Source organism: Rousettus aegyptiacus, unplaced genomic scaffold (assembly GCF_014176215.1).
Source record: "Rousettus aegyptiacus isolate mRouAeg1 unplaced genomic scaffold, mRouAeg1.p scaffold_m13_p_6, whole genome shotgun sequence".
In the NCBI taxonomy this organism is placed as follows: domain Eukaryota; kingdom Metazoa; phylum Chordata; class Mammalia; order Chiroptera; family Pteropodidae; genus Rousettus; species Rousettus aegyptiacus.
In genome coordinates, this window is record NW_023416309.1 from 103,206,411 (window position 1) to 103,233,324 (window position 26,914).

Genomic DNA, 26,914 nt, shown 5'->3' on the forward strand with positions numbered 1-26,914 from the left:
ATTATCTGTACCTTTCACAAATTGCTAGACTGTCACATGTTTCCTGGTCAGGCTCCAGCTTCTTCTACCCTGGCCTCATACAGAAGCCCTTCCGGTCCCTTGCTCACTTGAAATGCCTTGCAGGCTCCATTCATTCTTTCTTGAAATGCATCAACTAGAACTGTATGCTTCTCACAAATGTAAGGGCATATTTTTGTTTTTCTTATTCTTCCTAACAATTTCCAAAAATCCGTGAACCTTTTGGGGCCTGAGTCTTGGCTGTACACTCTTGCGCTGAATGCCAGGCCCTTTTTCTGGGTCATAACAGCTGGTTCATGGTGGCAGCATCTCATCTTACAGTTTTTACTTTTCCCTCCAAGCAGAATTATGTGGTGTCTCACCTAGAAGCCATCACAACCAGAAAAGGTGGAAAAAGGTATTTATTGGGCATGCCTGAGCCTAGATCTTCAGAACATAGCATTCAGATGCCCTGTCTTTGAACATCTCCAGGTTAACCAGGAGGACCAGAAGCACTCAAAGTATGTGGAGGTCAGAGCAGTGGCAAAGAAAGAGTCCAGGAGGGCTAGGGAGGGGTCAAGGGGCATCAGGCAGCCGAGGCCAGGGCAGGCAGCACGTCTGGCATCCAGGATGACAGATGGGAGATTCAAAACAGAGCACCCTAAGAGCCCTGAAACAAGGTGGGTTTTTTTTTTTTTTTTTTTCCCCATCAGGGTGGGAATTGAGTTCCAGGAGTCAGAGTGGTACAAATGGGCCTGGCTGAAAAGGGGGCAAAGGGTAGGAAGGAGAGGGTAAAACAGGGATGGGGACAAGTCGATGCTTTCCTTAGGGCAAATACTTTTCCCCTATTCCTGTAACACCAGGACGGGTTCCTAGATGAGCCAGTTGAGCAATTAGCAGGTAATGCTGAATGTGCATTCTGGGGGTATCACACCACTGTATGGCCATTACTTTCATAAAGCTCCTGCAGAACATGCTAATCTCACATGCCAAGATAAACAAGTCTATGATCACTAAGTTTGGGATTTTTGCAAACTACAGGTCCCTCTCCAAAACTCAGTGTTCATTAGCATTTGAAAAGCTCCCCAAACTCCTGTGGTATAGAAATCTGTTTGCTTTTCATTCAATGTTTTTCCAACACCATTGACAACAGGATCCTTTTGTTATGGAAAAACCGTGAACATCCTGTGGACACACCGGGACACCGTTCTAGAACATTCCTGACTTGGTGTTCCCAGGCCCTTTACAACCTGGCCTGCCCTTGTTCCCAGCTTTACCTTCCTTTATTTCCCTACATTCCAGCCACACTGAACTCTTTCTTTGTACATGCCTGTTTCACATTTCCTTCTTTCTTGTTACAGCAGGTGATTCATCATCCGCCCCAAAAATGGGGAAAAATTCGAGCCTTCCTCCCTTCACCCCCACCATCTATTTCTATCTATCCTTTCGGGCCCACCTAAAAAGGAACACCTGATCCATCTCTGCTCCAGCCTTCTATAAATAATCCATTCTCTCTTTTGATCCCTCGTGTCACCCTATCTATTACTTACATGGCACTTAGCATTTTTAAATTTGTGTATGGCCCTTTATGCCTTTCTTATTAGGAGACAGAATCCACGCCTGATTCATTTTCATATCCCAGAACACAGCATCTTTGCAGGATTGTTAGAGGGAGCAGAAAGTCTCATGTTATGACCTCTAAGGTTGAAGTAAGTTTCTCAATACTCAGGCCAGAGATGACACATATCTGGCTTATCTGCTGCCAACCCATACTCCCTCACCTGTGGTAAACACATGCATGGTCACAATGTGAGTCCCCCGAGGTACAGATGACCACCCAACCCCCACTCCCTCTTCTCAACAGCCACAATCAATGGGTTATGGCTGGCATGACAAAGGAAAGCTAATTGTAATGCCTGATTTGGACTTTTTCACAAGTGAAAAGAAAATTTAGCAAGCTGAATATGGTAGCTGTTAATACTTCAGATCAGGGACCGTCCACAACAGAAAAGAGCAATTAGCAAAACTATTCATTATACTTTCATGTTCATGTTTAGTCCCAAACTAATTATTTGTATAATTAACATGTAACCAAATGCAAATAATTGATGAGCCTGATTTCCTGGAATGAAGCATGAGTCTTGTGAAATGTAAATAGCTCTGAATTACTAAGAGCTTTCCTTTACTTAGGCTTTCTACTAGGGCGATGCCTGTAAATTAAGTATAATCACATTTACATGAAAAAATAAAACAATATGATGTGTGTTTAAATGCATAGAAAAAGCACAGGTTTTTAATTCTAACTCTACCATTTTCTAGCTGTGGGACCTTGGGCAAGTTACTTAACCTCAGTTTACTCATATTACTTATAAATTTCAGTTCCCACTTTTATAAAATGGGTATAATAGCAGCTTCTAGTTCACATAGTTGTTGTGAGAATTAAATGAGAGTTAACTCATTTGTAAAGAGTACACAGTAAATATGAGCAATTGTTTTTTTGTGATTAGTTTTATATTGCTTAGATTTTTTACAGTAAGAATTCAAGGAACATTAGCGGAAAAGAAAATATATACAGATGTCTCTGCTGTAACACCATCTACATGTTCCTGAAAAACTTCTACGATTTACAAAATGGCCCACTGAAAGTGAGTAGGCTGCTGGGGAAAAAATGCAATTGGGGCAGACCACTCAAAACCTAGGCAACTTTGTAACTGGTACATTAACAAAAACAGAGCACTAACAAAAGCAATGTCAAAACTAAAAATATTAGCCTCACTAAACCTCAGCTTATACAAACATTTCCATCCTGCATCACAACCTTGAACCCTGAGGCTTTGGAGATAAAAGTCCTGGAGGGCATTCATTCTAACAGGGACAGATTTCATCAAAATTAAACATCCATCTTTAGGAATAGTGTTCTTCACTAATCTTTCCATCTAGTTCAACGGGAAATGTCTTTGCAACTTCTTCATCTGTGCTCTTAGCTTCTCCAGAAAGCTGAACATGAGGGTGACACGGTGATTCTTAGTCACTAAATTAGTCACTTTCTGCAGCTCTGTGTATTCTCAGCTTTTCCTTAAGGCCTTCCTAGTGTGCTAAGGTTTCCCATTATTGAGGAGGTAATTACTGTGAGAAAGCTTGTTTCTGGTTGCTTCAAAACATTAACATGTTAGGAAAAAGAAATTACATAGGAACCAACATGGCTTCCATGTTACACCAATTCCCCCATTTACCTATGGCATGTGAGGTCATGCGTATTTAAGGAACAATAATTTATTTCTGCACATTAATCTATGTGGTAGGTATCCTTATCTCTGATAAGGCTCAGGGATGTTAAATAACTCACCTGAGATCACAAGTTTTTAAGTAGCAAAACCAGGATTCCTAGCTGGAGTCCAACAGACTCTCAAACTCATGCTGTTTGAGATCACACTGGCCCCTTAAGAATGGATGGAGGCAGGAAAGGTGAAGCCTGTGATGATGAGTGACAGTGTGATTCTCAACCACAAGTCACTTATGTTTCTTATTATCTAATCCTCACAATAATCCTGCTAGTTAGGTAACCTTACCACCACTTTATAAATGAGGAACCTGAAGGTCAAAGGATTCAAACTTAGGCCTTGCTGGTTCCTAAACCAAGATGTTTCTCCCTACATCCTGTTTGTCTTTAAAGACCCCATCCCCTGAACATCTGGGTGAGTCTGCTTGCTAGTTTTTTTTTTTTTTAAGTGTATGTGAGTTTAGCATCCTCATTCACCTGTTCTCTCGAGCAATGAATTTCACTACATATGCACACACATGCAACTGGCAACACTCACAGTTTACCAAGCATGTTTTATAGCATAGCCGTAAAGTTCTAGCCTCTTTATTTCAATGTTTTTAATTTTTTTCTTTTTGTTATTTAAATTTGCTTTTAAACACCCAAGAGTTTATAACTAGAAAAATATTATTTACTTAGGATCCAAGAAAAGGAACTTATTAGGTGAAATACAATTTGATTGTTACTATATTTTTGAATTTTTAATTATTAAAAACTAACCAAAAAGGACATAGTTTATTTTTAAATAAGTGATAGATTTCCAGTCAAGATGGCAATCAGTAAATGCTGTGTTTGTTTCTTCCCATGACAACATTAAAATTACAACTACAATATAGAACAATCATCATTGAGAACCACCTGAAAACTAGCTGAACAGAAGTCCTATAAGAAACTGATATAAAGAAGAAGCTACAATAAGACTGGTAGGAGGAGTGAGGACCTGACTAGGTTGATCTCATACTCAGGAGGGATATCTCAACTGCGGAAGTCTACCCTGAGGATCAAGGGGTCCCAGCTCAAGAACACCCCTGGAGGACCTGGCTCAGATAACCAGGGAGACTGTGCCTCTGGGCCCACAAGACATCTACTGAATAAGGCTACTCTGCCAAGACTGGGAGACATAGCAGAGCTACTTAATACATATAAAACAAATACAGAGAGGCAACCAAAATGAGGAGACAAAGATACATATCCCAAATGAAAGAACAGGACAAAACTTCAGAAAAAGAACAAAATGGAGGCAAACAATCTATCAGATGCAGAGTTCAAAACACTGATTATAAGCTCAATGAACTTGGAGGAAGAATAGATGAACTAAGTGAGAGCTTCAAGAAAGACAGAAACCGTAAGAACAAACCAGTCGAAAATAAAGACTACAAAAACTGAAATCGAGAATACATTAGAAGAAATCAATATCAGATTAGATGAAGCAGAGGATCAAATCAATGATCTGAAAGATAAGGCATGGAATAATCAAAGTGATGAAAAGTAAAGACATACAAGCAAGATTACCCAGAAAGGCTATCCTTTAATATCAAAGGAGAGTTAAGAATTTCCGAAACCTCCCCCCACTAAAAAAAATCTAAAGGAGTTCATCACCACTAAACCAGTATCACAAGAAATGTTAAAGAGATTTCTTTAAGTAGAAAAGATAAATGAGAAAACATTGAAAAAGAAAAAATTATCACTGACAAGGCAAACACTTAGTAAAAGCAGGGGATAAACCAACTCTGAAGCTAGTACAAAGGTTAAAAAGCAAAAGAAGAACGTCATGTGTAATTATAACAATGAGTTAAGGGATACACACAAACACACACAAAAGAAGTAAAATGTAATGACGAAAACATAAACGTGGAGTGGGTGAGTAAAAATTGTAGTGATTTTAGAATGTGTTTGGATTTAAGAAACCACCAGCTTAACATAAACAGCAATAAACATAGTTTTGTATAGAAGAAGCACATGGTAACCACACTAAAAATCTACAAGATATACAAGAAACAAAGAGAAAGGAATCCAAACACAACACGATAGAAAGTGATCAACATACAAGAAAACAGGGCAAGAGAATAAGAACTACAAAAACAATCAGAAAGAAAGTAAAATGGTAGTAACTACCTATCAATAATTACTTCAAGTGTAAATGGACTAACTGCTTCAATCAAAAGACATAGGGTGGATGAATGGATAAGAATGAGACCCTTATATGTGCTGCCTACAAGAGACCTGCTTCAGATTGAAAGATACGCATGACTGAAAAGGATGGAAAAAGATATTTCATGCAAATGGAAATGAAAAAAAAACCTGGGGTACTAATACTTATAACAGACAAAATAGACTTTAAAACGAAAGCTGTAACAAGAGACAAGGAAGGGCATTTCACAGTGATAAAGGGATCAATCCAACAAGAGGATATAACTCTTGTAAACATCTATGCATCCAACATAGGAGCACCTAAATATACAAAGCAAATGTTGATGAACATAAAGGGAAAGATTGATGGTCATACAGTAATGGTAAAGGACTTTAACACCTCATTGATGTCAATGGATAGATCACCCAGACAGAAAATCAACAAGGAAACAGTGGCCTTATAAATGACTCATTAGGCCAGATAGATTTAACTGATATTTCACCCCAAAGCGGCAGGACATACATTTTTTTCAAGTGCAGATGGAACATATTCCAGGATAGACCACATGTTAGGCTACAAAACAAATCTCAATAAATTTAAGAAGACTGAGATCCTATCAAACATCTTCTCTGATCACAATGATATGGAACTAGAATCAATTACAAAAAGAAAACGAACACATGGAAACTAAAATAACATGCTACCAAACGAAGAATGGGTTAACAATGAAATCAAGAAAGAAATCAAAAGATACCTTGAAATAAATGAAAATGAAAACACAACCCCCCCTCCCCGCCCCAAATCTATGGGACAGAGACAAAGCAGTTCTGACAGGGAAATTTATAGCAATGCAGGCATACTTCAAGAAACAAGAAAAATGAAAATAATAAAGATCAGAGCAGAAATAGAATCTAATGAAATCAAGAGCTGGATCTCTGAAAGAAATAAAATCGACAAAACGTTAGCCAGTCTCATCAAGAAAAAGAGAAGGCCCAAATAAGTAAAATGAGAAATGAAAGAAGTGACAATTGACACCCCAGAAATACAAAGAATATAAGGAAATACGACACACAATTATGTGCCAACAATTTGGACAGCCTGGAAGAAATGAATAAATTCCTAAAAACATCCAGTCTCCCAAGGCTGAATCAGGAAGAAACAGAAAATCTGAACAGACTAATAACTACTAAGGAAACCAAATCGTAATTAAAAAAACTCCCAACAAATAAAAGACCTGAACCAGATAGTTTCACAAGTGAATTTCAGCAAATATTCGAAAAAAAAATTAATACTTATATTTCTCAAACTATTCTAAAAAATTGAAGAGGGAAGGCTCCAAAACTCATTTTGTGAGGCCAGCATTACAGTGACATCAAAGTCGGGAAAGGACAGTACAGGAAAAGACTACAGGTTAATATCCCTGATGAACACAGATGTAAAAATTCACAAGGGAATACTAGCAAGCCACATTCAGGAACATATTAAATGAATCACTCACCATTATGAAGTGGGATTTATCCCTAGGATGTAAGGATGGTTCAACATATGCAAATCAGTGTGATACAGAATAATCATGGAATGAAAGAGAAAAATATCATGATCGTCTCAATAGAGGTAGAAAAAAATATTTGACAAAACTCCACATCCATTCATGATAAAGAATCGACAAATTAAGTATCGACGGAATGTACCTCAACATAGTAACAGCTCAATATGACAAGGCTACAGCTAATATCAAACTAGATGGTGAAAGTTCGAAAGATTTTCCTCTGAGATCAGGAACAAGACAAGGGTGCCCATTCTTACCACTCCTATTCAACATAGTATTGGAAAGTCATAGACAGAGCAATTAACCAGGGGGAAAAAACCAAAAGGCATCTGAATTGTAAAGGAAGAAGTAAAATTGTCTCTATTTGCAGATGACATGATTTTTATATATAGAAAAATCCTAAAGACTCCACCAAAAAAGCTGTCAGATCTAATCAATGAATTTAGTAAAGTTACAGGAACAAAACAAACATACAATAATCCGTAGGACATGTTACTATGTGAATGAACCTTGAAAATATCTAAGTTAAGGAAGCCAGTCACAAGGACCACATTTAGTATGATTCCATTTTTATGAAATGGCAAGAATAGACAAGTCTAAGAAAGTAAATTATCAGCTGTCTAGGGCTGGGGGGAGATAGAGATTTTTTTCTGGTAGGAGGCGGGGAATGATTAAAGAGCGTGGGATTTCTTTTTAGGGCGATGAAATATTATAAAACTGTTACGATGGATGCACAGCTTTGACTATTCTAAAAGCAATTTAATTGTACACTTTAAATAGGTACATCGTATGGTATAAGAACGGTAGCCCAATCAAGCTGTTTTTTAAAGAAAGATTTGATACTTCCCAAAGGAAGTATCCAGATGGCCAATAGACATATAAAAAAGGTGTTCAACATTATAGTTATCGGGGAAACAAATTAAAACCTCATTGAGATACCTCTATGTACCTAATAGGATAAATCAAATTATGAACACTGATGACAAAAATTTTGGCAAGGACTTGAAGCAACTGGAAGTTTCACACGTTGTTGATAGAAGTATAAAATGGTACAACTACTTTGGAAAACAGTTTGTAGTGTCTGAAAAATTTGAACTTACACCCATTTTACGATTTTGAATATTTCATATCTAGGTATTTACCCAAAAGAAATGAGAATATATGTCCACAGAAAGCCTTATACAAGAATACTCATAGCAGTTTTGTTCATAATAGTAAAAAACTGGAACCAGTCCAAACATCCATCAATAGGATAGATTTTTAAAGCTTTAGTATATTTGTGCAATGAAAGAATATTCAGCAATAAAATAAAACTACTGATATATGCAAAAGCATGAATGAATCTTAGACATTATGTAGGGCACAATAAGCCTGACACAAAAGATTATGCACTGTTTGGTTCCTTTTATATGAAACTCTAGAACAGGCATGAGTAACCTATTGTGAAAAAAAGTCAGAAAGTAGTAGTCTGAAAGCGGATAGATGGGGAAGTAACACCATGGAACTTCTGAGATGATGAAAATGTTTTATATTTCATAGATGGATGCATTTGTCAAATTCATTGAATTGTGTACTTAAGGTTTGTGCATTGTAGTTTATAAGAGGAATGTGAACAATTTGGAACTCTGGTAAGCTTGCTTTTCACAGTGGTCAGGTTAGCTATTATGAATTTTTTTCTGTATGTTGCAAGTTAGTAAATATATTCAGGATAATGAGCTTCAGACTTCTCAATACAGAGAACTGAGTTAGTATGAAAAGAATGTTAAAAAAAACAAAAGCAAAACTTCATAGATTCAGAGAACAGATTGATTGTTGTTGGAGGGGGAGAAGGGTGGGAAAAATGGATTAAGTTGGTCAAAAGGTGTAAACTTCCAGTTATAAGATAAATAAGTCCTGGAGATGTAATGTAGAGCATGGTGACTATAGTTAACAAAACTATTGTATACTGGAAAGTTGCTAAGATAGTAGATCTTAAAAGTTCTCATCGCATACATACAACACCTTGCAACTATGTGTGGCAACAGATGTTAATTAAACTCATTGCAGTAATCATTTCTCAGTATATACATATATCACATTATTACACTGTACACCTAAAACGAATACAATGTTATGTCAATATATTTCAATAAAGAGAAAAAAGGATGTATCCTGCAGTATTGGTTTGGAATTCAGAATTGGAGACATCAATATGAACTCATTTCTTGCATGTGTGAGTCTGCTTGCTGTGAGATCCTAGAAACAATATCACATCAGTAGCAGTAAGCACATTAAGAGCTATGATCTTGATTTCAAAATACTTTTTTCCACTGAAAGGAACTGCCGGAGAAAAGACTAATACCACAACTGAAATAGGAAAAGTACAGTATGAGCCTAGAAAATATTGTTGCACCAGAGAATACTTGAAGGAGCTCCTACTGGCCAAACCTGGGACAATTTGAGCATCATAATGAAAATGATATTGATAGATTATAACCTGTTCACTAAGATAGGAATCTATGAGTTCGGACTGATGTAAATAAATGAAAAGATGTCAAAAAGGAGAAAGCTCTTTATAGTAACAAGGTATACTGATGAATATAAAAGAAATGATGGAGTTGGGTTGTCATCAATGGATGCTAAAACCAGTGGGTCAATTTTTTATGGAAAACAGCATATTTACATAGTCTCATTTCCCAGTTACAAAGAGAAAAATAGTAGCTTTACAGTGGAAAAACTGGGCAGACACCATCTAACCAAATTTAGTAATCAAATTTAACATCACCAACATTGGGACAAACCTTCATCATGTGGCACAATGTTTCCAACTTCCTCTCAAGTTGCTCAGAAAATGAGTGTGTGCATAAGTGTGCGTGCATGTGCGCGCGCACACACACAGACACACACACGGAGAAAGAGAATGAATATGAATAAATGGGGATGACAAAGGGAATGGGGCAAAATATAATAGTAAATGCAAGGGTAAAAAGAAGTTCCTTGTACTATTCTTTCAACTTTTCTGTAAATTTGAAATTGTATCAAAATAAAGTTACTAAAAAAAATGCTGGAAAAGATGTTGGGAGACAATTCTCCATGGGTCTCCCATGTTTCTCCTTGTCTTGTGAGCAGAGGCACTGTTACTTTTTGTCCCAGACTAACTTTTCAAGGACATTTGTATAGTTAAAGAGTGTTAAAAGACCACAATTGTATCCCCTTCTGGAGCAAAGGGCAGGTTTGTTTACTGTCAAGTATACCAATATTATGTCTGCCACCACGGCAACCGTTGGCAGGTTTGCTTGTAGTCCTTTAGAAAAGATTTAGATTCCCTAAATTCAAGGTTCCTCAGCTTTGAGGCAAATTTATTGTGTGCACAGCATCCACCTAGACCCCCATGTCACTATTTGAGATTTTGGGGGGCAAGAAGAACCAATGAATTCATGAAGCTCATGCTACTTGATGTGTCGTGAGTAATGAAGAACTTTGTCTCTGACCCAGGAGTCTTATGCCGCCCGCCAGTATCCATAAACTGTCATAGGCCAACCTCTTAATTTGCAAGTAGAAGGAAATCTCAGACCCTTCACAATTCTTGGCAAAAAGACATTGGAAAGCAAGCACTGTCAACTAATTTGATAAATGTTGAATGTGTTGTTTTGTATTAGCAGACACCTAATAGAAGGCATGGGAAGCCATACATATTTAGGGGAAAGTACGGCTAGAGAGGTCAGAGAAGTGAAGGCAACAGATGCCAAATGACAGGGACGGGAGGAGGGAACAAAGGGTACAGAAAAATCAGGGAGGGCAGCCCGGGTTAAGATCAGAATTCTGAGATTTACAATAAGAGAAACATACTGCATTAAAAACAACATTGAAAAATTCATTTTAGATCATTTGAAATCTTGCTTCCCAGCAATTGTCATCAGTTTTGGCTCAATAAACTCTTATAAAATTTTTTTTAAAAACCACCATGGGGCGGGGGGGATTTTATGAAATTGTTTTAGTTCTTATCACCTATGTACACATAAAAGAGAGACCCAAGAGAAATTCTTCTTTTGGGTTTTTAAGGTAATTGGGGCCGGAGAATGTGACATGGGTTTTTTTGTTCTTTTTTTAAATTTTGCCCCTAGTAGCACATAACTCAATGGTTGACCCAATAAATGGCTTTTAATTGATTGATACTATAAGAAATAGCCCTATTTTTTATGCTGGTAGTAGCAGTAGAAAGAAAACAAGTTTTCATGAATTCCCTTCTGACTATTTCACTAAAAAAATGCTTTTTTATCTTCATTATAAGTAATAAATGTTTATTCTACTAAACAGAAAATTATAAAGAAAAAATTTACATCACCCTCATTCCACTATCCAGAGAAAATCACTGCTAATATTTTAGCTTTATTTTCACTTTGCACAAAATTAAAATTTAATTGTATATAATTTTATATCATGCCTTAACCTTACATTATATTATTGTTACATCATTAAAATTTCTTTGAAAGCATGACTTTAAGACCACATAATATCACATCTAATGAATCTACCATCATATATTTAATTACATTCCTAATTTTTGCCATTTATATTGCTTTCAATTTTTTGCTTTTATGTGATAAACTCTGATTATTTAGGATTAATTTCCATGGGTGGGATTATTGGATAAAGTCATTGGACACTAGCTTTCTAGAAAAGCTCTGCCACTTTGCCTTCCCATATAAATCATACTGGTATGCATGTACGTTCTAACAAAATCTTAACCAAATTTAAGTAAAAAACACGTGTTTAAATTTGTGATTATCAATTATTGAGAATATTTTTAAAATATGGTCATTAATCAAAATAGTATAATATTGGCATACAAAAAGATACATAGATCAATGCAACAGAACAAAGAGCCAAGAAATAAGCCCGTACAGATATGGTCAATTAACTTATGACAAAAAAGCCAAGAATTACAATGGGGAAAGGACAGTCTCTTCAACAAATGGTGTCGGAAAAACTGGACAGTCATATGTAAAAGAATGAAATTGGACCACTGTTGAACACTACACACAATAATTAACTCAAAAAATGAATTTAAGACTTGAATGTAAGACCCGAACCATAAAACTACTAGAAGAAAACAGGTGGTAAGCTCCTTGACATCACGATAATAAAATGTTCTGAATTTGGCAACAAAAGCAAAAATCAACAAGCAGGACATCAAACTAAAAAGCTTCTGCACAGCAAAGGAAACCATTGACAAAATAAAAAGGCAACCTATAGAACAGGAAATTATGTTTACAAATTATGTATCTGATAAAGGGTTACTATCCAAAATACACAAAGAACTCACATAACTTAATAGCAAAAAACAAACTGATTAAAAAATGGACAGAGGATCTAATAGACATTTTTCCAGAGAAGACATACAGATGGCCAACAAGTTCACGAAAAAGTGCTCAGCATCACTAATTACATGGAAATGAAAACAAAACTACAATGAGAGATCCCCTCACATCTGTTAGAATGGCTGTTATGAAAGATAAGAAATTAGTGTTGGTGAGGACATGGAGGAAACGGAACACTGTGTACTGGTGGTGGGTATATATTTTCTGTAGCTGCTATGGAAAACAGTACGGGACCTGGCAATTCTACTTCTGGGTATGCATCCTCCCCACCAAAAATAAAAATAAAAATAAAAATAAAAAACACTAACTTGAGATGGTCTATGCACCCCTATGTTCACTGCAGCATTATTTATAATAGCCAAGATATGGAAGCAACCTAAGCATCTGTCAATGTGTAACGCCACATTTTAAGTGACAAAGAAATAATAGAATGAAGGGTGTGGGCTTTGAAGTCTGGCGGAACTGTGTTTGAATCCTGGTCCACACTTAAAATTGGTGACTTTGAATAAAGAAGTTATGTTGCTTAGCTCCAATTTCTTATTAATAAAATGGTTTATATTAAATCAAGAATTAAAAAACCCGTTTTGTGAAATAGTACTGCCTGGAACATAGCAAGTACTTAATACATATTTGTTCTCTTCCTCATAACTCAGAATTATATCTGCCCTACGGAATAATGACTCAGTACCAGAGTCAAAACAAAGGTCTACAGCTTTTGTGTACTGTGTAATCAGATACCTTAACTTGAATCTCTAAAATAATACCTCTCAGTTTTTCACAGAGGTGTTTAGTGTTCAGTGATTAAATAAATTTGAGAAACAGCTCCATAGTTCATTTCCCTCTTAGAGATTCATAATGCATGTGAACATATTTTAAAACTCTGCATTTAAGAAATCTGTGTACTTTAATATATACTTTTCAATGCTAGAATTTCTTTTTTTTAATAATCTCCATTTTCTGCTGAGATTTTATATCTTCACATTCATTGCGAGCATATTTTCTTTTACATCACTGAGCATAGTTACAACAGTTGCTTTAAAATTCTTGTCTGCAAATACCATTATCTGAGTCAGCTAGGGGTTGGTCTCTGCTGATTATCTTTCCTCTTGAGTAGAAGTCACATTTTTATATTTCTTTGTAATTGAAATAATTTTAGATTGCATCCTGGAGATTGCAAATGGTATATTGTAGAAACTCTGAATGCTATTATATTCCTTTAAAGAGTATTCAGTTTTTGTTTAATTGGAAAGCTAATGGGGCTGAATCAAACTGAAAACTCGATGTTCTTTGAGAAGAACATCAACTGAAATTTCAGTTTCTTTTAGTTTTAGCTGGGCTGCTGGAGCGTCCCAGGGCTGTGCAGTTCAAATATCAGAGATTTGGGGAGCGTTTAACATAGAATACGTGCCTCGCCTTTCTGAAATGCCTTCCGTTTTCAGCTCCTATAGTCAGTCGCCCAGAACTGTCTTACAGTCCTTCAGGTAGGTTTTACCGAGCTTCTTATTTGCATTTTAGCCCTAGCTCTCTGTGGGGCTTGTTCTTAAAAAGTCCAAAAGCTGTGAAAATGGGAAGAGCATCCATTGCCACTCCCTTCTTCATATTGCTGTGCCTACATTTAGTATCTACCTGCTTTTGATCATTCTCTAGCGCTATCAAGTAGTTGTGTATATTTTTTGAGAATTTTATTTTCTCAATAATTTAGCTTTTACCTGCAGAAGGGCTGGTCTAACATGAGCTACTGCACCATTACCAGAAGAAGAACTTGTATAATTTTCTTTAATCGAGCATTCCCTAAAGAGATTCTTCATTTTGTAGAATCTTATTAATATATCACAGACTTTATTATGTCACAGAATACATTTTGGGATATTTTTTATCCTGGGAGACTTAAAAAATGATAAAATTAACAGATTAGGTGAAAAGCAAAATGGGTTTTGAGGGAAAGATGATGAAAATAAACTTGAGAAATTCATTAAAAATGCAATCTCTCTCCTAATACTCTTCAAGTAATATTCTATGGGGAAGAGTAGTAGTTTACTATGACATTACACCCAGAAATTAGGGATGTACCCCAAAATTCCTTGATTTCTTTTTATCTATTAGACAGCTGAGATCCACAATTTTTTTTCAACCCTTCTTGTCAACTATTACCTAAGTTCACAAGAGTTAAGTTAAAAACAAAATGTTTCAGAGAATTAAAGTTCAAAATTGTTTTGATTAAAGTCCTCAGGCCCAAAGGTTGAGAGCAGACTATACAAATAAGTAAATACTACCAAATTCTATAAAGAATCCACAAAACCAAAAGGCTCGAATAATTTCTATTTTTCTGCCCTCTTATTTTTTTTAGAAAAGACAAGTAAATAATTTGTTACTAGAATGACATAGGAGAGTATAGATTCAACCTAATCTACACTTGCTTTATTTTTTAACTACAATGGATATAAAAGTAATAAGATAAAACTAAGTCATGATAATTGTTTACAAAAAATCAAACTTGAGGTAAAGTGTCTTTTTGAACATAGCAGAAGATTAAATTATTTTCATTATGGTTTTACTGTCAAGTAAATTTTATTGTATTCCATTTTTCTGAAAATTGGCGAACTGTGTGCTACATAATGGAATTCAGAGGGAGGATTTCAAGCTTAGGAGCCAGATACCTTGGGGTTTCATAATCTTCAGTGTTTTAAAAATTAAATTAGATAGCATTTAGAAAATACATCGTGTAAATAAAGTATCTAACAATGTCTGATAGTAAATGTTGGTTTTCTTCTATCTAGTTTTCTGGGACTGAAAGAAGGAATTCTTCTCTAGCAAACGTGGATAGGAACATTTTATTCTTTTTTAACTTCAGACAGGCAAAGGAATGACAGAAATGTACCCTTCTGTTGATAGACTGACTGCCCCTCCCAAACTAAACCAGAATTTCCAAAAAGGTAAACCTAATCTTGTAACATTTTAAATCCAATTTTCTATGTACTTCATGAGAATTGTCTTCCCATTGCTTATACCGTTATTGTCAAACTGTCAGAATAGCAACTTCCTACTTAAGTTATATTTATGCATGCATATAAAGTGCTTTTTATTAAATTTAGTTTGGTCGAATTAGATGGAATCTTTTGAGGAAGTAAATCATTCATTATAACAGTGAGGAAGTTGACCTTATGGGCACCTTCCCGAGAATGATGTTTCATTAGTGCTGGATCAGCTTTTGGTAGCTGCAAGACAATCGGAGGTCTGGAGACTCTGTTCAGTACCTCTCATATCCATACTCCATCAGGCTATCTTCCTGGATCCTAACTCACCTTGACAGTGGCTTACTTTTGTCTTTATTCTTTGTCCCTGTTACATAGACCAGTGAATTTGAGACAAAACCAGTAAGAAGGCAAGAGTCAGGAGCCGTCTCTAATCTAAGTATCCCATATAGGTCAAGCTTTTAAAGAGGGAAATGAAAACAAAGCTGTACACTCTGGTCCATTGTGAAAGAGGTCACTTGGCACTCATCTCACAAATGGAGCAGAATAAAAAACGGGAGGAGTGAGATGGGGGAGGGGGACATTGATTTGCAGAAAGTACCAGGCAAGAGGGTAAGCCCTACGATTAGATTCATTAGATTCGGGTACACAAACTTTCCAAAGATCGCTGGAGAAGAAATCACCTGCTGGCCGCATTCTCCTGGCTGGATTTGAAAGGATTAGGCTTTACCCAAGACCTCGGTGTTTTATTGCAGTTACATTTGCCACATTAGAGGAAATGAACGGTAACCAACTGTCCGAGTGCTTTTGTTACCACCTCTTTTCAACTGTGTTGGGCTACGCCATGTATAGAGCCTTGAGAAACGCTTAATATCAATGGGAGTAATTACACATCCCACCCACTTAATGAAAATACGTGAAACTTGAACTTGGTTCTGCGGCAAGACTGGAACCAGAACGCGGGCTACACATGCCTGGCAAATAAATACGTGCTCATCGTTTTCATTAGGTGTTGATGTAGCCCAGCCTCCAGGGAAATGAACTCTAGTCCGGCTGTCTTTCTGCAAAAGTTCAGATGTGTTCCCAATCTGGTGAAGTCAGCTGTCAGTTTCATTTATTGTTAAATGTGTGTAGTGGTTGTCAAGTAGGACGTTGGCAGCCCCAAAGAACACAGTTCTGTTTTTACCCACAGATGAGGGACAAAGTAATTTGACACTTACTGTCAAGGAGGAACTTGTCCTTCCAATTCAGCTTATTTTTTCTTATGGGTTTTTTTTTTTTTAATGGTTTCCAAAGTCTCCTCAAAAGGGCAGCAAAATTAGCCTTAAATAGTGTTTCTTGGATTGCTTTTAACAGTAGCAATAAGGCCAAAGCTTCTAGTCTTGACAGAAGTGGTTTCTTTACAAGTTGTTGTTATCTTGCCAGAATAAGCAAGAAACTTAAAAATGTGCTTTTGTTATAGCTAAAGACCATGTTTTAGCTGATAGCTCCTGCAAGGACAGAACAATCTGCGAACTCGAACTCTTTTATTATGTCTCTCTTTAGCTTTCTGCTCCTAAGGCAAAAAGTAGGTGTTTTTGTTTGTTTGTTTGTGTTTTATAGGGCACTTCTGCTTCAATTAGCACAATTAATACATCAACGAGAGTTTGTATTGCCATAAATTCTGCATTTCACTGCAAGGAATGAGACTTTTATTTACTAAGAGCTGTAATCAAGACGAAAATACCTTAAAAATTAACCTTGGAAACAGAAAGCCAAATAAAAACACAATACAAACGATTTTCTAAGTGTTCTTCCCTTGCAGGTGACATTAGCCTGACTTTGATCTTACAGACATGATATCATCTACAGGGTGCGCCCAGTGCCAAACTACTGCATTCTTTTGACCCAAACAGTGGTTTTGTGCAGCTTTGTAGATACAGGCTAAATAGCTTCAGAGTTGGCCTGCATTGTCACAAACAGGTCAGAGCAGATTGGAATTACACAACTCCAGCAGACAGAGCCTCTTCCCCTGCAGAGGGCTGGAGACTTTACATTTGTCAATTTCTTCTGTCAATTACATCCTTCAGGGCCTGGCTGAAGATTTATTTCCCCGCGAACTCCGCCTTTTAGGAACTCACCTCACTCAGCCAATCCCTTCTACCACACCTGCTTATTACTCATCTAACACTCTTTGTTCTGCTCTGCCATGCGCTCAGCTATGTTTTACCTCATGATCATTCTCTAAATTTCTACTTTATCCTTTGGCTAAATTAAAATTGCTTTGAAAGCAGGGCCTGCCTGCTCCTTCTTTTGTGTACTCCTGTAGCACTTGAGTATAGTGCTACATGTACAATAGTTTTAACATACAATAGTTTTAACGTAGGGAGGATACAGGAGAACTAAACGTTAAATCAAGCTATATTCAGAGCCTGCAATGTGCTTGTCAGCCCTAGGGCCAGAGGCCAGATCATCATAGAGGAAACTTGCAGAACAAAGGAAGATTCCTGCTGGGATTACTAACAAACCATTTACCCATATCTTGAAGGGAAAACAGAGTCTTTAAATCATACCCTACATTCATTCCCTACAGCCAAAAACCATGGGGAACCTAATAGATCAAATGCTGGGAATTTCTTACATCTACATACCCATTTCTCTCACACCAAATACCCCCCCCTTTTTTTCACACTGTATACCCATACCATCAAAGGAAAATAGGTAAACAAAGTCTTTAAACTGTAATTCACAGAAACTAAAAATACTTTATAAATTTAATTCCCTGAACACTTGGGATACTTCTCATGGTCTTTTCTGTCTCTCTGTCTCCTTCGGTGCTGAGAGGAGACCATGCTGTCTATGGAGCATTATCTCTCCTTTAATAAACTTTCCTTTTGCCTTTAACTCTGAGGTGTGTGTGAATTCTTTCCTGCATTCAGTCCGAACCTGAATCTCTCAATGTAGGACTGGAATCTCCACTCGGGGGGATTCGCCTTGTCCTGCTTCCATTTCTTAATAAAAGAGGAATGTTTTGTGGTTGTCGCACTGGGGGTGGGATCCTGTCTTTGCCTTCTGTTCCTGAAAACCAAACTCACTGGTTCAACATCATGAGACCTTCCCAGCCTGCTCTGGCAATGATGGCATGCCACCCTGGCACGTTCCTCTCTGTTCTGACCCTAGAAATCTGTCACGTTTCTCTCCAAACATTTCATAGATTTGATTTTCGGAGGTTAGATTATCTACCATGAGGGAGGTAGGGCGAGGAGACAGAAAAGAGTGATCTCTGTGCAGAGAGTGATATAAAGTGGACAGCAGAGGAGGAAGGCCTGAGGGCAAACCTGTAAGTGTTAGAAAGAATGATGGGAAAAAAACGTAGCTGGGATTCGACACAGCAGAGAGTTTAAGCTCTTCGCAGGAGGCTCGGGTCGAGGAGGGGCTGCGAAAACTTCGAGCAAAAATGTTCAGAATCAATGCCGATTTGAAGAATAATCAGAAGTGCAGTTAAATAAAGACATAAGGCCTCACACATTCCTAGGGGATACATGGCAATCGGCTGGGGAAAATATGAAGCCACAGGATAAACATGGCACACTGGACAGGCCCTGAAGCTTCAGGTAGGGTTGGATGCGGGTTATGCTGTCAGGGCTCTAGCTCTCGGACTTCCTGCTGCTTGGCCTTATTCCGTGTGCAGGCTTCTTCCAAGTTAGAGTTGATTGCTGACAACTCCAGATCCTTATTTACCTCGCTTAGCCACCCGCATGAAGAAAAAGAACTTTCTCCTCCTATCCATACACCTATTTTAAAAAGTAACTACAATTGGGCCTTGAGATATGTACCAGTGGGGTACCACAAGTGGCCTCACTCAAGATAGCAGCTGAGCCCTCTGACCAGGGATCAGAGCCATTATCAATGACAGCCCAATAGTAGGGGCCTGTGATTTCCTCCAGGGAAAGGATGCTGGCAGACAAAAGCATCATGTCCATATATTCAAATAAACTCACCTTGCGCTATCAGCAGGGTTGGGATACCTGGTTTACTTTTTTTCTGCTGATAATGGAACTTTGATGAAAAATTTGAGGAGCACTGATCAATAAACATGGCTTTTTAAACCCGCAGGTACTGTGTGGAGTCAGGGGTGACTGTACCTATCATGGACGATGGCTGTTGCTTGCAGCTAGTGTTTTTAGGAGGAAGCTTGATGTTGTAAATATTGTAAATGTTGTAAAATTAAAAGGCCTATAGTTCCAATTTCATGGACAGCATTAATCTCTTTGCTCTGTGTGATGTACGAAAGAGGCATGAAAACTAACTATTAAACCAGGTTGTATTTAGTGCCTACAACACACTGATCCACTCCACAGCCAGACCACGAGGAACCTACAGAACAAAGGGAGATTCCTGCTGGAATTAGGAACAAACTATTTACCGACACCATAAAAGGAAAACAAGAAAACAAACTCAACCATTCATTCCCTACAGCTAGCCTATGGGGAACCTACAGAACAAAGGCTGAGATTACTCACATGCCTTTAATGCTGCATGCCCATACTATCAAAGGAACACGGGTAAACAAAATGCGTAAACTATTTCATATAAACTCAGAATCATGTGTAAACTGAATTCCTTGAATACTTGGAGTCTCAGTTTCTCTCCTTCTCTGCCTGAGCGGAGACCACATTTTGTCTATGGATTGTTACTCCTTCTCTAGTAAACTCTCCTTTAGTCTCCAACTCTGGCGTGCGCTTGAATTCTTTCCTGCACGGAGTCAAGGACCTCCCCTCTCTTGGTGTAGGACTTGAGTCCCCACTCATCCTGCATCACATGGATCAGCTACAACTCAATTGTTGACCTGCGGGCAGCCAGAGGTGTAGCCGCCCATCTTCGTCCAGGTGGAATGGGCACCCTAGAAAGTGATGCGGGGGCATAAGAGGAGACTAGGGAAACCATAGGAGAATGTGCAGAAGTAAAAAAGGAAATTGGCGCGGAGGAGCACATTGCCCCGACTAGCACTCGTGCTATCTCATGGCTCCGATCTGCCCTGCACATGCTTGACCTGCCCTGCCCGCCACCCACGGTTTCACATGGCCAAGTTGAGGTAAAACCAGACAGTGTCACCGCCACCATCCTTAGCCCTTTGCCTCAATTCTCTACTGCAGGACAACTGGACTTCTATGGGCCAGCCCCTGCATTTCCTTGCCCGATGGTGCTCTCTGGCCACTGCTAGTGTAGCTGGCTGGAAGTGCCTGGATGTGATTCCCCAATGACTGACTGGCAGGAGCTGACGAAATCCCCCAGCTCCCCATCTCTTGATTGGGATCGCTCTCAGGCATGTTCCGCGTTAGCTCTCAGACTTGCCTGTGGGATTACGCTCTAGTTGCTCACACCAGCTGGCTTGGAAACACATCCTTCATTGTCTGCTTTTCCTACCTTGTATCACCCACTCCCACACTTACACTGCTTAAGTAAACTACTTGTTCTTGAATCCTTACCTCAGCGTCAACTTCCGGAGAACCCAAGCCAAGAGCGAACTTTCAGATAAAGTCTTGGGATCTTCCTAAAACTAGGGAAGGCTTTCTGTTGTTTTGAATAGGAATGGTGGGCTCGTTATGCAAATATCCACTAATGTCACTATAGATTCATTTGGTTATTAACCCTTATGATATTAGCACAATTCTAAGGTGGTGTAACTACCTGGGAAGCCCATATGATCCCATAACGCCTTTATTGGTTAGCTATTGTTGTGTAACATTAATAATCCATAATCCTTATTATTACAGTTCACATATCTAGAGATTGGGTGAGGTTGGCTGGCCTAGGCTGGGCTTGCTCATGCATGTCTCCATGGAGACATTAATGGATATTTGTATAATAGGACCATTCTTCCTATCCAAAATGACAGAAAGCCTTCCCTAGTTGAAGGAAAGATCCCAAAAGTTTATCTGAAAGCTCCCTTTTGGCTTAAGTTCCTCCTGAAGAGCTAGGCTCTTTTGAAAGCTGAGCTCAGCAGGGCAACTCTGTTCCATGTGTCCTTCCCGAGGCCAGCCAGCCAACCTGAGCACATTCTTCTCTTGGCAGTGGCAGAAGTGAAAGAGTAACATCCAACTGAGCAAGTGCGTGTTTTAAGCCGCTGTATCACATATGTGAACGGTCCTTTTGTCCAAGTAACTCAGATGACCAAACTCAGAATCAAAGGGTAAGATCTTCAAAGTCACATGGCAAGGAATGTAGAGAGAGGAAGGGATGAGGGATTGAGGCCAAACTTACTCAACAACTATGCATTTGTCCTAAGTTTCTCTTTCTACTTGTCTATCCTCTGGGAGAGTTCTGCAAGAAACACTTGGCTGTCATCAAAAATGACTTTTTTTTATTTTTGTAAATTACATTCAGACTTGACTTTTTTCTTAGGAAGTACTTTCATATTTTCTCTTAGACAATGAACAACCTGTGCCCATCTGAACTTGTCTTAGTACTGAACTAAGTGAAGTGAAATCTATACTTCAACAGCTGAAGCATGAATTAGCAAACAGGAGCACTGCTTCAAGAGAACACACACATTTCCACACGTGTTTAATTGGAGGAATCCTTTTCATGAGAATTCAGACAGCCTTACTTCTAAGGCTTGACACAGACCATCCTCGGATCTTCCCTAGACATCCTGAAATGGCAGTGAAATGGAAACACCTATTATCAGTATTCATGCTTGTCCTTTCTTTGTATTCTCTGTCCATCAGCAGAGTGAAAAAAAAAAAAAAGATTTATGACTCATTGTTTTCTGAAGGATGCTGCTTCCTCTGCAGTTTTTCAAGTTGTTTTTGGATAAGATTTTCTCCTTGTTTATACACTGCCCACTGAAGTTCTTTTTATATCCCAGGTTTGTATATTTACGGGTCCATCAGCAAACTTCATAATACTATTTTCTGCCCCTCAGTTGTCTCTGGTGCTTTGAAACTGACTTGATACACAAAAGAGAAAGAAAATGGACCTAGATTCATCCAGTGCCATTATAAACAATCATATTGTTTGACCCGTCACTCTGATAACCTTCTACGATAGTCCTGTTTCCTTAGATCTGCCTTTTGAGATTGCCTTTGGGGCCTTTCTGAAGTGGTAGGTTCCTGGGGTTCTCCAAGGAATTGTCCCATTATCTGTGGGAGCACAGGAAGGAATTTTATAGTAATTCTGCTACAGTGAAACATTTGCCTTGAGGCTGGAATCAAAAATAGCAGCTGGAAGGACATTTGGAAAAGGTGGGGGGCGTGGAGGGGGGTGGCTGTCGTGGGAGCGCAGGAGAGGTAGAGAGGGAGAGCTTTTCACATTTGGATAAAAATACTAGCTACAAGGCAAAACGGAGGACAGGGCTGGCATCTTCTACCCTTGACACTATCCCAAACTCAATTCTCCTAGGGCTTGGCTCTCAAAGCCAGTGATTTCAGTGCTCAGAGTGCTGGCTGGGGTTAGTGCCCTGCTCTCAGCCATGAACAGTGAGCACCAAGATTCCTGGATGGTGACCAGCAGCACTGGCCTCTTTCCACCACACCAAGAGGCGCGGAAAGACTGCTGCTCCTCCCACCGCAGGTTAGCAGCCAAAATGTAGACCAGTTTCCTGGAGTCACTAGATATTGAATGACTAATATCGGCCCTCTGAAAACTTGGGGAAGAGATGCTCAACCTTTACCAGTAACTGTCACTGCAATAAAGAAGACAAATTATAGAAAGTTTGGGCAAGAGCCTAAGAGAAATAGACAAAGGAATGTAAACTATGAATAGAAACACCGACATAATCATGATATGAGACTGTGGCAGCTAGTCTGCAAAGATGGCCACCAGCAAACCATGATTCTCAGAACTAGTATTTATGCCTTTGTGACATTTTAAATTTCCTCCCTTGTGTATGGTCATGCCATACCTGAATACGCCCGATGCCATCTGATGTCGGAAGCTAAGCAAGGTCGGGCCTGGTTAGTACTTGAAGGGAGACCACCTAGGAAGACCAGGTGCCATAGGCATTTAAAATGGGCTGTCTTTTAACTTATGACTATTGGGACATGGTTTAAATGACACTGTGGGACTTGTGAGTCTAGTTCATAAGAAGCCTTGCAGCTTCTATCTGGGGTCTTAGATACAAGAAGACACTTCCGTGGGACACTTCTTTTAGAACTTAGCCATGAAGCTATGAAAAGCCCAAGCCATGTAGAGAGTCCACATGGAGAGATTGTAGCCGACAGCCCAGCTGTGCTCCCTATTGACAGCCAACATCAGCTGTCACTTTGGATGACTCCAGCCTGAGCTGCCATTTGACTGCAATCATATGAGATACTCCAAGAAAAACTGCCCAGTTGGGACCATTGAATACACAGAACATGAGAAATAAGTCATTACTCGAAACCACTATATTCAGTGGTTTGTAACCCAGCAGTAGGTAACTGGAACAGAAATCAAACAAGTAAGTAAACATGGATATATATACACTTATGAATGCATCCATCGATTGATGGATCAGTTGAATGCCACTTACTCATTTACTCAACAAGTATTTATTGAGTATACACATGTGCCAGGCACTGTGTTAGTTTCTGGAATGTAGTGTTGCATACATTAATTATGGTCCCTGCTTCTAAGCAGCTTTCAGCCTAATGTGTAGGTGGGGTAAGATAATAATAAACGAGCAAACAAATAGTTGTAGAATTATAAATTATGTCAAGTTTCATGATTAAAGAAACATGGTTCTATGCCGGAATAAGACAGGGAGTCCCAGCCTAGCCTAGGTGATCAGAAAAGTTCCCTCTAAGGAGGTAATTTTTAAGCCGATATATGAAATATGAGGAGACAGCCATGTTAGGGGTTGAGGATTCAACGAGATTTCTAGGATAAGGGAATAAGGACTCTAAAGTGGGAAGAGCTTCGGGTATTGGAAGAACTAAGAGAAAGCCAGGATGGTTGGTCTGGAAGAAACTAGGGGAGAAAGGCTTGAGAGGAAGACCTGGGCCACAGTAGTCAGGTGCGTAGGCCATGGTGAGAAGTTTGGATTTCTTCTAAATGCAACAGGCAACCATTAAAATCTTTTAAAGAGAGGAGCGACAAGATCCAATTTACATTTAGAAGGGTCACTCAGGCAGCACGATGGGTAAGTGATTGGAAGGGGCAAGAGGGGAATGAGGAAGGCTGCCATCCAGGTGAGATGATGGAGGCCTACGACATACCAGTCAGACCCCAGGGAGGCATGATATGGCGCCTGCTTCCCGCTGTGTCAGTGGGACTCCTGTTCCTCGAATCACCCCAGCAGCGTTTGTTCCAAGGCAGGTACTCTACAGAGTTTACTCCCGATGGATGACGTATGTCATAGGCCCATCAATCCACATCCAGAGAATCTCTGATTGTTTCACTGAGGCAAATGCTACCGTTGTTCTGACAGATGAAACAATGCTTAAAGTTAACCCACTGCGGTGAGGGGATGTGCTGAGGACGGCTCAACAAGCCTGCTCCCCTCGCCTACCTCTCCAGAACACCCGCATTTTACATAGGCTACCACTCCGGGGCGGGGGAGCTGTAGGTGAGGGGCTCTAGGAAAATCACCTCCCCCTACTCCCACCCCTGAGCCAGCATCAAATACTGCATATTGGGACACTTAACGTCTGAAGCGCCAATCCATCTGGTTGACCAGATTTACTGCCTGAATAAAGCTGTCTTTCCTAAATTGGCCTTTGTTACCGGCAGATCCTGGGTCCTTGTGGTATTATGAAATTAGTTGTGAACAAAAGGGAATGAGAGAATAACTAAAGCCTGCAGTCCCCACAGGCTAGAGAAAACCTGTCAATAGTAATTATTCCCCAGGATTGTCATTACAAAGGTATTTAGCTCTGCATGTTCAGCTTCCTTCTGCTTTTCTCAGGATTTGTAGACTTTACTTTCACAGAAACTGCCAGCCACATTGCTGACAAAAAAAAAAATTCCTACATATACATAGTCAAGTATGTGTGGCAGGAACCAAACTGAGCTTTCTGGGGGAATAGACCCCATCGCCGATCCTCAACCCTCCGCACAGGTCTGCTTCCCCAGGTGCCCCACCGGCCCCAGCAATGCCTTCCCACTGCCTGCTCTGAGTCTGGGAAGTCGAGCTTGACTTCTCTGTCTCCCCCTACTACCACTCAGTGAATCTCTCTCTGAACCATTCACTTCTCACGGCCCGCCGCTAGCTTAGTTCCAGATGCCTACGGCGGCATCCTCTCCAGTCGCTGCATCCAGACTTCCCTCGGAGACTTTCTGCAGCCTTGTTCTTAACTTCCCAGAATCATCACGCTCTGCGTCCATCCCATCCTCTGTGCATCAGCCATACTGATCGACTGTTAGTCCCTCACGAATGCCCTCTCCCAACTCTGGGCCTCTCCATACACCAAGGAGTTGGCAAACTAGGATCTGAAAGTCTGCTGCCTGTTTTGTAAATAAAGTTCTACCGGAACACATCCATACCCATTCATTTACATAGTGTCTGCAGTACATACAACGGTACAGTACACACTATTTAGCAGAGTTGATAGTTGCAACAGAGATTGTATGGCCTGAAAAGCCTCAAGTATTTACTATATGGTCCTTTAATAAACAAACAAACAAACAAACAAAAAAACGCTGCCCCTCCATACACTGTTCTTTCTCCTGGAAATGCTGTTTTCTTCACTTCCACCCATTCCATCCCTTTACTTGGTTAAAAACTCGGCCTAGAAATAGCTTCTTCTAGGAGGATGGCCCTGACCACACCCCACTCCTGTTTTCCTGGCACTCCATTGTTGTGTCACGACGGTAATTACAACGGCCTGCTGGTCCCCGCACCGGACGGGACCCAGACCAGGCACTGGGTCCGCCTCACAGGCCTGCTTCTCAATTTGCGGGCCCTGGGGTAGAAGTACAAACAAAATGCCATATATGATTTGTCTAATATTTAAGAATCATAAACTACACTATAAGTTATAAGCTAACGAAGAGTTGGATAAAATACCTTTATACTCTGACCCTAATAAATATTCCTTCGTATATGGTAAAAAATGTGTAATGCTATGATTTTAATGTGATTAAATGTTGGCGAAATAGTGAAGAGTTATTATTGTGAATGTCTGACTGTTCTAACACCAACATTTCAATAAGTAATGAAAACGATACACAATTTAAGAACTATTGTGTATTTATTTTTAAAAATTTATTTTTCTTGTCCTCGTTTTGGTGAAGCCACTAATTATGTTATTATAATTCATATTTTCACATAATGCATGTTCAATTGCTTATAATGATCTAAAGAATTAAAAATAAAGCTATTAAAAAGTACACAAAATTTGGATTATTTTCATTAAAAAGTAAATTAAAATAAGAAAGCAAAACATGATTATTTTGTTATTTTTCTTCTGAATTATCCAACGCTCTATTAAAATTAAGGCAAAATAGAAAGTACAATTAAATGTCGCTGAAATCAAAATTATTTAAAGCCAAATTTAAATTCAATTTTGTAAAAAGTTAATGAAATCTTATGAAACATATACGTGTAAATAAAAGAGTTTCAATTCTAATATGCAATGTCCATTAGTTAAGAATTGGTATCTCTCCTTATATGCTAATATCTAC

General features: G+C 39.0%; 1 pseudogene; it reads left to right on the forward strand.

Moving 5' to 3' along the window:
• The first annotated feature begins 23,194 nt into the window (after positions 1-23,194).
• Positions 23,195-23,313, forward strand: LOC118604206 (annotated as a pseudogene).
• Positions 23,314-26,914: the final 3,601 nt, after the last annotated feature.